The 14,157-nt window shown below is 45.3% G+C and overlaps 1 non-coding gene across 1 annotated transcript; it reads left to right on the forward strand.

Moving 5' to 3' along the window:
• The first annotated feature begins 8,616 nt into the window (after window positions 1–8,616).
• On the forward strand, window positions 8,617–8,686 carry TRNAV-CAC (transfer RNA valine (anticodon CAC)). The gene has a single exon. It is a non-coding gene; the product is annotated as a tRNA-Val (tRNA).
• Window positions 8,687–14,157: the final 5,471 nt, after the last annotated feature.

Consider the following 14,157-nt stretch of genomic DNA (forward strand, 5'->3'; position numbering starts at 1 on the left):
CCCTGTTGCCCAAACCACATCTTGCTACCCTCTTTGATTAAACTCTGAATATACCAGCACAGAAATTTATGTTCAGTATAATCAACAGATAGTGCTTAACTTTGTTCGCTGCACCACTGCCTTACTGCCACTTTATGACTGCACTCTTCCATCCATCAACTCTTACCTCCATTAATACAACCAAATAAAGAGCCAGCCTCCCTACAGCCAGTCTAGTCTACTCCAATCCATTTGCCACACTGCATCGTGAGTGACCCTTCCACAGCCTAAATATGGACATACGGGTAGCCTAAAACCACCTAGTGTCCCCATATTCCTTCACTAAAATGTCTTAATACCTTCATGACATGTACTCTGGCTTCCCCATCCTCATCATCTGAATATCTCTTCCCATTTCGCAAGTCCAGCAACAGTGAAATACTGGACATGTCAGGAATGCTCTCTTTCAGGTACTTGCTTCTCTCTACAAGGGATGGTCTCTCACAACTTCCTCTTCCTTCTTCAAAATCATCCTCATCCTTCAGGCCTCAGTTCAGAAGTCTTTTCCTCTGGAAAGACTTTCCTGACTGTCTGAATTGAGTGTGCAGTGTGTCCACTTTTATTTTGGCATTAATTGTGCTCTACCGAGATCACATTTTACTTGACTCTGTCTTCCAAAGACATATTTTCATCTGAAAAAGATTCATATTTCCTGGGAAACCAAGGTTGTGTATGCAAATAAAATATTCTTGAGAGGTAGCACAGTGCCTAGCATACTCTATAGTGTAAGGTTGTTAAGCAATGAGGGAAAGAGACAGAGAGAGAGAGGGACAGACAGAGAGAGAGAGAGAGAGAGGGAGGGAGAGAGGGAGAGAAATAAATAAGGAAACTCGCTCTCTCTCAAACACATACACACACACGCAGATGGAGAAACGAGAAAATAAATTAAGCAAAATTGGCATCAGAATGATTTAGTCTACAAAGTAGAGTAACTGCAGCAGAGCAGTTGGAAAGGGTAGAGAGTACAGTGATCAAGAATAAGGTTTTGCTTGAGTGTAAGGTAGTAAAATGATCTCGGGTGGATCTTCAGAGTTGAAAAAAAAGTCAAGAGCCAGAAAGGAGAGGGGAAGGGTATGGTGTGGTGTGGTGAGGGGAATAAACCCTGGAGTGCAAATTATACTTATACTCTTGTGTAGGTCTCTGTAAGACACCAGAGTTTGAAAGCGGCTCATTTTGATCCTTGGACTTTTCTAGGGACTCAAAAGAGTCATCAGAGGAGAGAGGCTCTGGGGCCCTGGGGTGCTTGTGCGTGGGTTAGTGCTTGGCCTGAACCAGGCTAATTGTAAACAAAAGAATCAAAGAGTGCAAATATGAATATCAGACAAAAGCAAAGGGCAAAAAAAAAAAAAAAAAAAAAAAAAGAAAGCTTTATGTTAGATAGAAGAGTAACATTCCAGCATCTACCCAGAATCTAACCGAATTGTTTTTCCCTGGCATGGCCTCCTCGAGTGGCTAAAGAGGGTGTAGTTAAAGGGAAGAAATCTTAGAGTGAAATTTTCACTTATTCACCCTTTTGTAGGTCTCTCTCAAACGCCAGAGTTTAAAAGCGGGACCTTTTGATCCTTGGCCTTTTCCAAGGACTCAAAAGAGGCATAGGAGGAGAGAAGCTCAATTACCACCCAGATCTTCTGGAGTAACTCAGGCGCATCTCCAAATGTGAGCGTCCCCAACAGTCACTGGCTCCTGAATGCCTGTTCAGGGAAAGAACTGGTGTTTGTCTCAAGGTTGAGAGGAAAGGGTTTGGGAGGGACCAAGCAATGGAAGGGCAAAGAGAATGCATCATCAGTGGGGAAATTTGATTTGAATTTGAATTCTAGCACTATGATTTGAATGCCAGAGTTTTATAGTGTTGCCTGATGTAAGTCTCCTATGCAAGCCTGTGCTCTGGGTGTCTTGTCTCTTCATTCTGCATGTCTACCAAAGAGGACTGTATAAACTTATTTTCAGAACTGTGTTCTCAAAGTCCTTCCTGAAACTCTTACTGATGACTCCTACCCCGGAGGCAAGGGGCACGGCGTTGGTGGTTCAATGGCAGAATTCTCCCCTCCCGTGTGGGAGACCTGGGTTTGATCCCCGGCCAAGGCACACCTTTCTCAACCTCATCCACTCCCGGCTCTGGCCACCTTCCTTCTGGTCTCCAGAGGCAGTTCTGAGGTGCCGCCGGGACGAGGTAGCTCGCTCCGGGACTGGTGGACCTGGCGGCCTCGAGGGCGCCCAGTGGGTCGCCCGTGAGCTCCTTTTTTGGAGAAAGTAGAAAGGGAACGAACGGCCTTAGGAAATAATTCCTGGTAAGATAGGTGACCCCTCCCAGAGGCCCAAGGCCTCGCAGAGCGAAGAGAAAAATGTCACTCTTGTCATAAGCTTGGAAAAGAAGCAACAGCCTTCAGCTCCCTGGTGGTCTAGTGGCTAGGATTCGGCGCTTTCACCGCTCGGTGAGGGTTCTATTCCCGGTCACGGAAACATTTTGCGCAGTCTGTCGTCTGTCCCCATGCACGAATCTTCCTTTCATGTGATGAAGGGTCGTGCCCTGTGCTTCTCGCACCGAGTCTTCCACTCTTGCAGAGGAAGGGAGACAATGGCGGGCCGCTTCTCAGGGCACACCGCTCTCGCTCATCTCCACGTCAGCCGCGCGCAGAAGCGGCTTCCCAGGTCTAGTAAGCATCCTGCTCATGTTTACACAGCCTGCAGAGGTTCAAATCCCCGTGGGGCTGCACCCGAGCCCGCGCTCCTTGCTGCCCCAGCGACGCGGATCAGGCTGAGCTCTCTGGAACGGAGACGAGGCTGAGCCGAGCTGGGCTGTTGGTGCGGACCCCGCAAATGGGCCGGTCGGCTGAGTGCCCCCCAAACCCAGTTCGCAGGTAAAATGCTTATGAGGCCTTCGGAAAGAGGTGACTGGAGGCGATACCCGCGAGGGTTGAGGGGAAGGCTAGGGCTGTCTCGTTTGTAGATCGAGCGGTGAAAGGAGCTGATGTTCACTGACCCAGCAATGGCAGCACGTAAAGTATGCACAAAAGGGAAAACTGTTACTGCTGCCATAAGAAGAATGCAGGGGTCAAAATCGGCGCCAGAACGTCAAAACGATGGTACCACAGTCAAATCCCACAATTTCCACAACGGCTGCTGCATTTAAACTGTGTAGACTCCACCAGACACTGCGCACGTTCTCCCTTTTCCCTTCCACACTCGCTCCAAAGGCCTGTGAAAACACAAGCCACAGACTGAGAGAAAATATTTGCAAAACATATCGGATTAAGGACTTGTATCCAAAATATACAAAGAACTCTAAAACTCAACAATCAGAAAAATTTAAGAACCCAATGAAAAAATGGGCAAAAGATTTGAACAGACCCCTCACCAAAGAAGACATACAGATATACAGATGTACACATGGCGATTAAGTATATGAGAAGATGCTCAACATCACATGTCATTAGGGAATTGCAAATGAAAACAACAATGGGATACCACTACACACCTGTTAGAAGGGTTAAATCCAAAAAACTAACAATACTAAATGCTGGTGAACTGTGGAGCAATGGAAGCCATCATTTGTTGCTTGTGGGAAAGCAAAGTGATACCGCCACTTGGGCAGAGAGTTTCGCAGTTTCTTACAAAGCTAAACATAGTCTTACCATGTGATCCAGCAATCATGCTCGTAGGTATTTACCGAAATTTGTTGAAAACTTATGTCCATACAGAAATTCACACATGAATGTTTATAACAGCTGTATTCATAATTGCCCCCATCTGGAAGCACCAAGATGTCCTTTAATAGGTGAATGGGTTGAACAAACCATGGAATAGTATTAAGCAATAACAAGAAATGGGCCACCATGAAAGGTGTGAAAGAACCTTACATTCGTATTGCTAAGTGAAAGAAGCCAATCTGAAAAGACCACACACTGTATGATTCCAACTATACGACATTGTGGAAAAGGCAAAGCTATAGAGACGGTAAAAAAGATCAATGGTTGCCCGGACTTGGAGGGAAAGGCGAGAAAAATGATTAAGGGGAGCACAGGGGATTTTTTAGGGCATCGCAAGTATTCTGCATGACACAGTAATGGTGGATACGTGACGTGATCGATTTGTCAAAACTCATGGAACTGAAAAAGAGAGGGAACCTTAATGTAAACTATGAACTTTAGTTAATCGGAACCTATCAACATTGATCCATTCATTGTAACAAATGTATCATATAAATGCAAGATGTTAATAATAGGGGAAACTGTGAGCAGGGAAGGAGGGACTATGAGAACTCTCTTTGCTATCTGCTCAGTGTTTTTGTAATCCGAAAACAGTTCTAAAAATAAAGTGTATTAATTAATACAAAAACAAAGATCTCCTGACCAGAAGATTTGACTGGTGGAGTGTAAAACAAAAAGGCACGATAAAAATGATTTTCTTGTAGGTGTGACTCTCCACTTGGGGCTCATCCTTGTCCTTAATTTTACCAAGACCAGCAAACTAGGGCCTACATCCACAGGAAGGCCCCACTACCCAGCTCCCCTCATCTCGACAGGAATTCCTCCCCACAACATCCCCCTTCCCTGGGCCCCTAATGCCTCTCCCAGCGCAACTTCTGTCCTTCAGTGACCTTCTTTCTTGATCCCCACTCCATAGTGCCATGTAGCCAAAGGATAGGACAGGAGAAAAGATAAGAATAACAATGGTTTTGGTTTCAAGTATTCCAAACCTCAGAGAGCCACCAGATCCCCTTGTGGCTTCAAAGACATGCTCTGGCCAGGTGGTGGCTGCACTGCAGGTCAAGCACTGAAGCACGGGTGATCATTTCAGGGCCTGGGAGCGCTGCATAACTCCTGTTTAGACCAGTTCCTCAATGTCTTCTGCCCCCGGAATTAACTCAAGGGGTATAGTTGCCATTTTCCTCCCTTTACCACCACTGCAAGTGCGCGTGGGTGGGGGTGGGGGACAGAAACCACCTGTCTTGCCTGTGCAAAAGAGAACCCAACAGAGAAAGGTGTGCAGTGGCCAAGAATTAAAACCAGGTCTCCCACACGGGAGGGGAGAATTCTGCCATTGAACCACCAACGCCGCGCGCTTTACCTCCAGGGTGGGATTCATCAGGAAGAGTTTCAGGAAGGACTTTGAAAACACAGTTCTAAAAAGAAGTTTATACAGTCATCTTTGGTAGACATGCAGAACAGAGAGAAAAGACACCAGAGCACAGGCTTGCATAGGAGACTTACATCAGGCAACACTGTAAAACTCTGGCATTCAAATCACAGTGCTAGAATTCAAATTCAGATCAAATTTCCCCAGTGATGATGCATTCTCTTTGCCCTCTCATTGCTTGGTGCCTCCCAAACCCTTTCCTCTCAACCTTGAGACAAACACCAGTTCTTTCCCTGAACAGGCATTCAGGAGCCAGTGACTGTTGGGGACGCTCACATTTGGAGATGCGCCTGAGTTACTCCAGAAGATCTGGGTGGTAATTGAGCTTCTCTCCTCCTATGCCTCTTTTGAGTCCTTGGAAAAGGCCAAGGATCAAAAGGTCCCGCTTTTAAACTCTGGCGTTTGAGAGAGACCTACAAAAGGGTGAATAAGTGAAAATTTCACTCTAAGATTTCTTCCCTTTAACTACACCCTCTTTAGCCACTCGAGGAGGCCATGCCAGGGAAAAACAATTCGGTTAGATTCTGGGTAGATGCTGGAATGTTACTCTTCTATCTAACATAAAGCTTTCTTTTTTTTTTTTTTTTTTTGCCCTTTGCTTTTGTCTGATATTCATATTTTCACTCTTTGATTCTTTTGTTTACAATTAGCCTGGTTCAGGCCAAGCACTAACCCACGCACAAGCACCCCAGGGCCCCAGAGCCTCTCTCCTCTGATGCCTCTTTTGAGTCCCTAGAAAAGTCCAAGGATCAAAATGATCCGCTTTCAAACTCTGGTGTCTTACAGAGACCTACACGAGAGTATAAGTATAATTTGCACTCCAGAATTTATTCCCCTCACCACACCATGCCATACCCTTCCCCTCCCCTATCTGGCTCTTGACTTTTTTTCAACTCTGAAGATCCACCAGAGATCCTTTTACTACCTTACACTCAAGGAGAACTTTATTCTTGATCACTGTATTCTCTACCCTTTCCAACTGCTCTGCTGGAGTTACTCTACTTTGTAGACTAATCATTCTGCTGCTGATCTTGCTCAATTTATTTTCTCGTTTCTCCATCTGCGTGTGTGTGTATGTGTTTGAGAGAGAGCGAGTTTCCTTATTTATTTCTCTCCCTCTCTCCCTCCCTCTCTCTCTCTCTCTCTGTCTGTCCCTCTCTCTCTCTGTCTCTTTCCCTCATTGCTTAACAACCTTACACTATAGAGTATGCTAGGCACTGTGCTACCTCTCAAGAATATTTTATTTGCATACACAACCTTGGTTTCCCAGGAAATATGAATCTTTTTCAGATGAAAATATGTCTTTGGAAGACAGAGTCAAGTAAAATGTGATCTCGGTAGAGCACAATTAATGCCAAAATAAAAGTGGACACACTGCACACTCAATTCAGACAGTCAGGAAAGTCTTTCCAGAGGAAAAGACTTCTGAACTGAGGCCTGAAGGATGAGGATGATTTTGAAGAAGGAAGAGGAAGTTGTGAGAGACCATCCCTTGTAGAGAGAAGCAAGTACCTGAAAGAGAGCATTCCTGACATGTCCAGTATTTCACTGTTGCTGGACTTGCGAAATGGGAAGAGATATTCAGATGATGAGGATGGGGGAAGCCAGAGTACATGTCATGAAGGTATTAAGCCATTTTAGTGAAGGAATATGGGGACACTAGGTGGTTTTAGGCTACCCGTATGTCCATATTTAGGCTGTGGAAGGGTCACTCACGATGCAGTGTGGCAAATGGATTGGAGTAGACTAGACTGGCTGTAGGGAGGCTGGCTCTTTATTTGGTTGTATTAATGGAGGTAAGAGTTGATGGATGGAAGAGTGCAGTCATAAAGTGGCAGTAAGGCAGTGGTGCAGCGAACAAAGTTAAGCACTATCTGTTGATTATACTGAACATAAATTTCTGTGCTGGTATATTCAGAGTTTAATCAAAGAGGGTAGCAAGATGTGGTTTGGGCAACAGGGTGGTTGGTGGTGAGGGTAAGTATACTGGGCCGGGTAGGAGCAGATTTGGGTGTTGTTTTGGTGATTGATTGAAACACTCAGGTCAGTGCACTACCGCTTGGGAGACACTGTGCCTGGGTCTGGTCGTAGAGTATTGAGGTAGAGGGTGGTGTGTGATGCTGACAGGGAACTCACTGGTGCATTGAGTTTTAGCATTCGTGGCTCTGAGAAGCATTGAGGCATTGAATTGTGAATTAGGAGTTGAGAGTTGGAAGTGCAGGTTTGCAGTTTAGAAAGATGTGGGAATCAACGTAGATCTGGTTGATGTAGGTGGTAATTGAAAGCATGTTGACCAGAGCTGGTGTGTGTGTCTTGGGTGCTGGGCCGAGGGCAGATAGAGCCAAAGTTCTTCCAGGTCAAGGTGTTGGTTGTTTTCCTTGTTGAGCCCAAGTTTATGACTCTGCCTCCACCTAGCTTGGCTTCTTAGCAAGAGAAGCGTGATTGCACATCTGCAGCTCCCCGTCTTCCAAAAAGTCGCAATGATTCCTAGTCTCAACATGTTGGAGAGCTCTCTAGGTTCCTTTCTTCAGTTTAATTTCCCCAGGGATAATTGGTGAAAGAAATCTGTCTATATTTAAATCTCATCAAAGGACCAATATGTTAACATTTCAACCATCAATATTTTTCAAAAACTTAGTTTGCTCCTCATATTACCAATACACTAAAGCCTAGGCTTCACGTGCATCTCAGAGTCACAAATGCTAAAACTCAGCGCAACAGGGAGTCCAGTTTAGGAGATTAGATCCTTCCAAACAATAAAACATTGATTGCAAACTTAATATTAATTAATCTTTTAATAATGACCACATATCACATATCCATCCAAATGCTTTGAACGCCTTGAAAAGCAGACACACACTATTGTTGTAGAGTCTGACTCATTTATTCTTGTACAAAAAAAGTTACAAAGAACTAATCCCATTGACCAAAATGTGGTTCCTCATTATCTCTATTTTGATTTTGGCCCTTTCCTTCTCCCAATTCCAATCTAATTCTGCTTCTGCTTCTTATTTCTTTCCTGGATTAGAATTTTACTTTCCTAACCTGGCAAGTGAGATTACTTTCTCAGACTGTCTAAGGCAACAGTTTGATGTTGACAGTTGGCCGTTTAGAGTCGTAAACAAGGGATCTGGATGAATTTCCACTGTTTTTCTGCAGGGGTCTGTTATACAGTTGGAAAGAGCCCTTTTAAGAGTTGTGTTGTGAGCTGACAAAACAGATATTTTGACATTTTAATTTGAACGTCTCCACTTGATGTTGTTACCTGACATAAGTAAGTCTCCTTCACAAGCCTTTGCTTCCAGTGCCTTTCTGTTTGTTAGCTCTGTCCAAAGACAACTGTGGAAGTCTATTTTGGAACTGTTTTGTTTCCCCATCTCTCAGCCTTCAGTCTCTGTAGAGATCTTTCTAGAGATCCATCCTGGACTACTACGGCAGGAAGCGTTGGTGGTTCAGTGGTAGAATTCTCCCCTCACGCGCGAGTGACCGGGTTTGATTCCCGGCTAATGCAGTGAGCCTAACACTTTACCCACTCTGTGCTTTCGTGCCTCCTCCTTGCTTGCCTGTAGCACGGGCAGCTCTGGGTAAGCCTGGTCATTTCGTGGTTCTGGCCACCAGGAGTAGGAAAATGAGAACTAACAGCCATAGTTCAGTTCTGAGCAGAGCACAGTAAGGAGTCGATCTAAACCAGGACATGGCAGAGTCCTGGGGCACTGAGGTGCTTGCGTATGTGAAGCAGCATTTGGCGCCGGGCGTAGTAACCACCCCGCTCTCGAGTTCCTACCTTTCAACCTGCAAGTGTTTCCGGTGGGTCTGCGATTTTGAACATTTGGACCTAAGACCATTGTTACTTTCAACCTTTCTCCTGGAAGATCTCAGGCAGCCAAAGAGCCATCAGGTCACTGATTCGGTGCGGGACCTTGGGCTGACCGCTGGGTCACATCTCACCATGGAGCGAGGATCAAGAGATGACGGTCGCGGAAGGAGAACAGCCATGGGCCGGAGGACAAGCCAGTGGCGGGGGAGGCGTCGGTGGCGTCAGCAGCCCAAGGAAGGGGGAGGCGTGTGGAGAGGAACCCGTGTGGACCGGCGGGGAGCTGCGGAGAGGGGGCCTCGTGCAGAGGTGGCGAGAGGCCCCTGGGTCTGTACACCAAACACCTCGACCCAAATTTTTAACATCGTCAGCCACCGGTGCCTCCGCGTGTGCCGTGGGCCCGTCGGTGTTCAGGGAAGGATTCCGTGTGTAGCTGGAAATGTGTCAACACGTGTGAGCCTGAAAATTGTATTTTTGTGTGTGTGTGTGTGTGTGTGTGTGTGTGAGGAAGATCATCCCTGAGCTAACATCCATGCCAATCCTCCCTTTTTTTTTTTTTTTTTGCTGTGGAAGACTGACCCTGAGCTAACATCCGAATGGATCTTCCTCCACTTTATGTGGGAGGCCGCCACAGCATGGCCTGACAAGCGGTGCGCTGGCGCTCTGTGACATGGCCAGCCCCCCTGGAAACTGTCTTTTTAAGAAGAGAAACCAAACTACAGAATCTGGGAAATGTTTATCCGGTTTTGTTTTATGCCACTTGGACGCTCCTTCTTAAAGCACTGCGATTTGAGGGTACTGGGGAGGGGCGTTAGAGAGACTATGGTGATTAATTTTCATCCAAAAATCTTGGGAGGATTCCTCTACCTAACTGTAGTTTCAAATCGAAGATAGTGACATTTTGGGAGTTTTTATTCTTTCTGTTTTAAAGATAAACTTCATTTATTCAATTTCAAGAGTTTCCCTCTTCCGAGACTGTCTTTCTACATTTTGAGTATGAAACAATGGCGGTACTATGTTGGAACCATCGAAGTTGTTGCATTCATTTCTTTATTTTTAAATTCTCTTGGAAATCTGAAATTTTAATGAATAAATTCTGAACTGTGATACACAATTTCTTGTTTTTGAATATTTCTCTCTCAACAGGAATCAGGATTTAGATGGTGGGGGTCGGGAGGAGCAGGAGTTCTGACCAAGTAAAGGAAAATGCTGGATTACTTACGCGATGGAGTAAAGTTTTTAAAGACTGTAATGTCCCCCAATTTCCCCTTTACTGTTTGCTGAAAATAAAATCTGCCTCTGATGCTCTTCCTTACCCACTCCTGGCCTGTGAGAAGCTTCCTTCAGATTCGGGTCATCTTTTCCTCCTTCCCCTCCTCCTCCTTCTCCTCCTAGACCTCCTCCTTCTCCTCCTCATCCTTGTCCTCCTCCTCTTCCGCTTCTTTTTCCTTTCCCTCTTCTCCTCCTCCTCCTACTTCTCCTTTTTCTCCTTCTTCAAGGAAGAAGCTGGAGGGAGGTGGGGTCGGGGGGAGAAGACCCACAAGGCTAGGACAGCAGGAGAATTTTGTTGGAGAGCTTGGAGGAGAGGAAGGAAAGAGGACCTGTGGGTTATGAAATCAGCGATGGGAAAGCAAAGGAGAGATTTGAATAGTTATGGTTCGGCCTATAGCCTTTTCAGGAGCATTCAAATAATACATATAAAGGGATTTAGCTTGTGTTTTCAATTACAGGTTGGGTCCTGGAGAGTACTCTTTGAGCTCACATCATCCTAAAGCTCAGCTCCACGGGCCTGTCTCCCTAGGGTTGTCCTTGGCTGTAGTGAGGAGTGATCTCCACACCTTTCTCTTGAAACTAAACCTTGGAATCGCAACAACATTCTCTCTGCCATAAGATTCATTTGTGGGAAGAGGGGGAGAGTTTGAAAAGTGTGTAATATACACAAAGTAAAATGCACAGAACCTGTATGTACAATATAACAAATGATTATAATGCACACATCTGTGTAACCTACACACAGATGAAGAAGTAAGATAGTATTAGTCCTTTACTCAATTCCTCCCATGTTTTACCTTCTACCTCATCCCCCACTCTCACTTAATTCTTCTTCTTCTTCTTCTTTTCTTACTGATCTGTAATGTTTCTCATTGGGGTTTCATTTTTACTATCCCTTATTGGTAATGAATTTGAGCACCATCACATGTTTGTTAGGCACTTGCATTTTTTCCTTTAAGGTTTTTTCCCCCAAGACCTTGGTGATTTTTCTATAGGTCTGTCTGTCTTTTTCTTCTCATTTTGCAAGAATTCATTAAATAGCTTTGGTACCAGTTGATTATGCCAACTGCAGCTACAGTCGCCCAAATTGTGACCCGTCTTTTTACACTTTATTCTATATTTTGATGAACAGAGATTCTTGATGTAGTCAAAGTGATCAGTCTCTTCATTAAGAATTAATCTTTTTGTCTTATGTTTAACATCCTTGCTTACCCTTGAGACCATGGAAATACCCTGCTATACATATCAACTAAAATTATTTTAGGTTTCATTTCACATCTAGGTGCTTAATCCACATTGAAATGATTTTGGTTTGGTGAAGGTAGGGATCATATTTCATTTCCTCCTTTCCTGCCCCACTATATGTGATTGAATTATATGCTATAATTGTTGAACGTTTATAATGTTTTTAATAACCTTTGTTGTTTGAATCCTCAGTTTAGCTCACTTTCTCTGATTTTTAATTTTTGTATATACCAAATAAACTCAATTCTCTTAATAATTCTAGTAATTTATCTTTCATATATGTAAATAATTATAGTATTAATTTTTCATTTTCACTTCTTATATCTTTTATTTCTTTTTCTTGCCTTCCCTCGATGGCTAAGCTCTGCATCACAGTGGTGAAGAGAAGTGATAACAGTAGGCCTATTTGTCTGACTTCTGATGGTTCCTGATTGGTCAGGGTGCGGGAGAAAGTCAGTATTTTATCACCAACTATAATGTTTGCTGAAGGTTTTTTGTTTGTTTATTTTTGCTTGGAGGCTACCCTTTAGCAGATTATGTTCTCTTCTATTCCTAGTATCCTAAGGGGTTTTTTCAAAATCATAATTTGAGGGTGAATTTTTCAAACACCTTTTCTGTGTTTTAGTGATTATGATTTTCCTCCTTTAAGCTGTTAATGTGATGAATTAGATTAATTTAAAACAAATAAACCTGAGCAGGATGCTTGGCAGCCCTGTGAAGCTCCTTCTGCGGGGGGGCGGGGTGCTGACTTGGAGATAAGCGAGAGCGGTGTGGCCTGAGAAGCAGCCTGCCGGTGTTTCCCTTCCTCTGCGGGAGTCGAAGACTCTGTGCGAGGAGCACAGGGCACGACCTCTGCAGATGAAAGGAAAATGGGTACGTGGGCACTGACGAAGCAAAACTGTTCCTGACCTGGAATCGAACCCTGGCCATGGCGGTGAAAGCGCCAAATCCTAGCCACTAGACCACCAGGGAGCTAAAGGTTATCCCTTCTTTTCCTCGCTTCCGACCAGGGTGACAATTTCTCTGCGCTCTGCGAGGCCTTGGCCCTGCGGGAGGGTCACCCGTCTCACCAGGAATTCTTGCATAAGGCCGTTCCCTCCCTGCTTTCTGCAAAACAGGAGCCCGCAGGCGACGCACCGAGCGCCCCCGAGGCCGCCAGGTCCACCAGTCCCGGAGCGAGCTGCCTCGTCCCGGCGGCACCTCAGAACTGCCTCTGGAGACGCGCCTCTGCGAGGCGCCCACGTGTGGAGAGAAGGTCGCCGGAACCGGGGAGTGGACAAGGTTGGCGGGGAGGAAGTGGGAGGGGAGGCGCCCAGGGTGAGAAGGGGCCGAGCACCGCGACCCCGGCATCTCCAGCCTCAGTTCTGTAGAGGGAGCCAGAAAGGGTCCTGACAGGACAGAAAGGCGGCGGAGCCTCTCTTATTGCGTAGGCGGAGGAGAGGCTAAAGGGAAGAGAAGAAAAATCCTGTGAGGTTTCGAGATCTACCGTTACCGTGAAGCCGACCTCCTCCGGAACCGCGGTCCCCCGTGACTGCTGACGGTGAGTGGAGTCCCGTCTCCAGCTTGCCAAAGTAGTCAAAGCTAGTCAAAGCGGACGACGATGGCCCGGGTACCGGTGAGGAGGCAATCCCCAGTCCGCCCACTCGCCCCTAGTACTTGAACTTCCCCACCCAGGATTTCTGTGGATGCAACTGAGTACTTTTTATTTTCCCAATTGCTCTCATTTGAAGAAAGGATCCATCTGGTGTGAGGCATGTGCAAAAACCTCTACAGTAAGGAAAGCAACTATTGTTGAGAGTGTCACATTCTTCTCTCGCGCCCTTAATTTTTTCTTTTTTTTCTTGTGAAATTTTCGTTGTACATTATTGTTTATCAGTCACCATATAAGTGCATCCCTCCACCCCTTGTGCCCACCCCCCACCCCCCTAGCCCTGGTAACCACCAAACAGTTCTATCTGTTGGTGTGTTGGTTTATCTTCCACATATGAGTGAAATCATGCACTGTTTGTCTTTCTCTTTCTGGCTTATTTCACTTAACATAATACCCTCCAGGTGCATCCATGTTGTTGCAAATGGGACGATTTTGTCTTTTTTTATGGCTGAGTAGTATTCCATGGTATATATATACCACATCTTCTTGATCCAGTCATCAGTCGAGGACACTTGGGTTGCTTCCATACCTTGGCTATAGTGAATAATGCTGCGATGAACATAGGGTCTCACCCTTAATTTTTATGGCACTTTCCCAGGTAGAGTCCCCACGTTGGGCCCATTCTACTCTTAATGCGCAACTGGTGGAACCTAAGAGAAGTCTAGAAGGTTCACAGAGGAATGTTTGAAGCACGGTAGGCATTTTTATTTAAGCGGGCATTCCAAAAACACAAAACAAACATATCAAGCTCACCTGTGCCTTTTCTACAAAGATGGGGAAGAAGAATTATACATAAACAAATGGAAAACGTCATAGATTGGACTTAAGTGTCTGCTGTTTCCACTGAAGTCCTTCTTCCCTGGATACGCTGGTCAGTGTCTTCTCTTTCTCCAAAATATGACATCCAGTGCCAGACGCTAAAATCGGTTTTCTGGTTCCAGCCTACTTTTCCCCTCTCTGTATCTCTGCCTCTTCCTCCTCTTCTTTCATATGCAGAAAA

This window comes from Ceratotherium simum, chromosome 2 (assembly GCF_057802395.1).
Source record: "Ceratotherium simum simum isolate JZ-2026a chromosome 2, ASM5780239v1, whole genome shotgun sequence".
In the NCBI taxonomy this organism is placed as follows: Eukaryota; Metazoa; Chordata; class Mammalia; order Perissodactyla; family Rhinocerotidae; genus Ceratotherium; species Ceratotherium simum.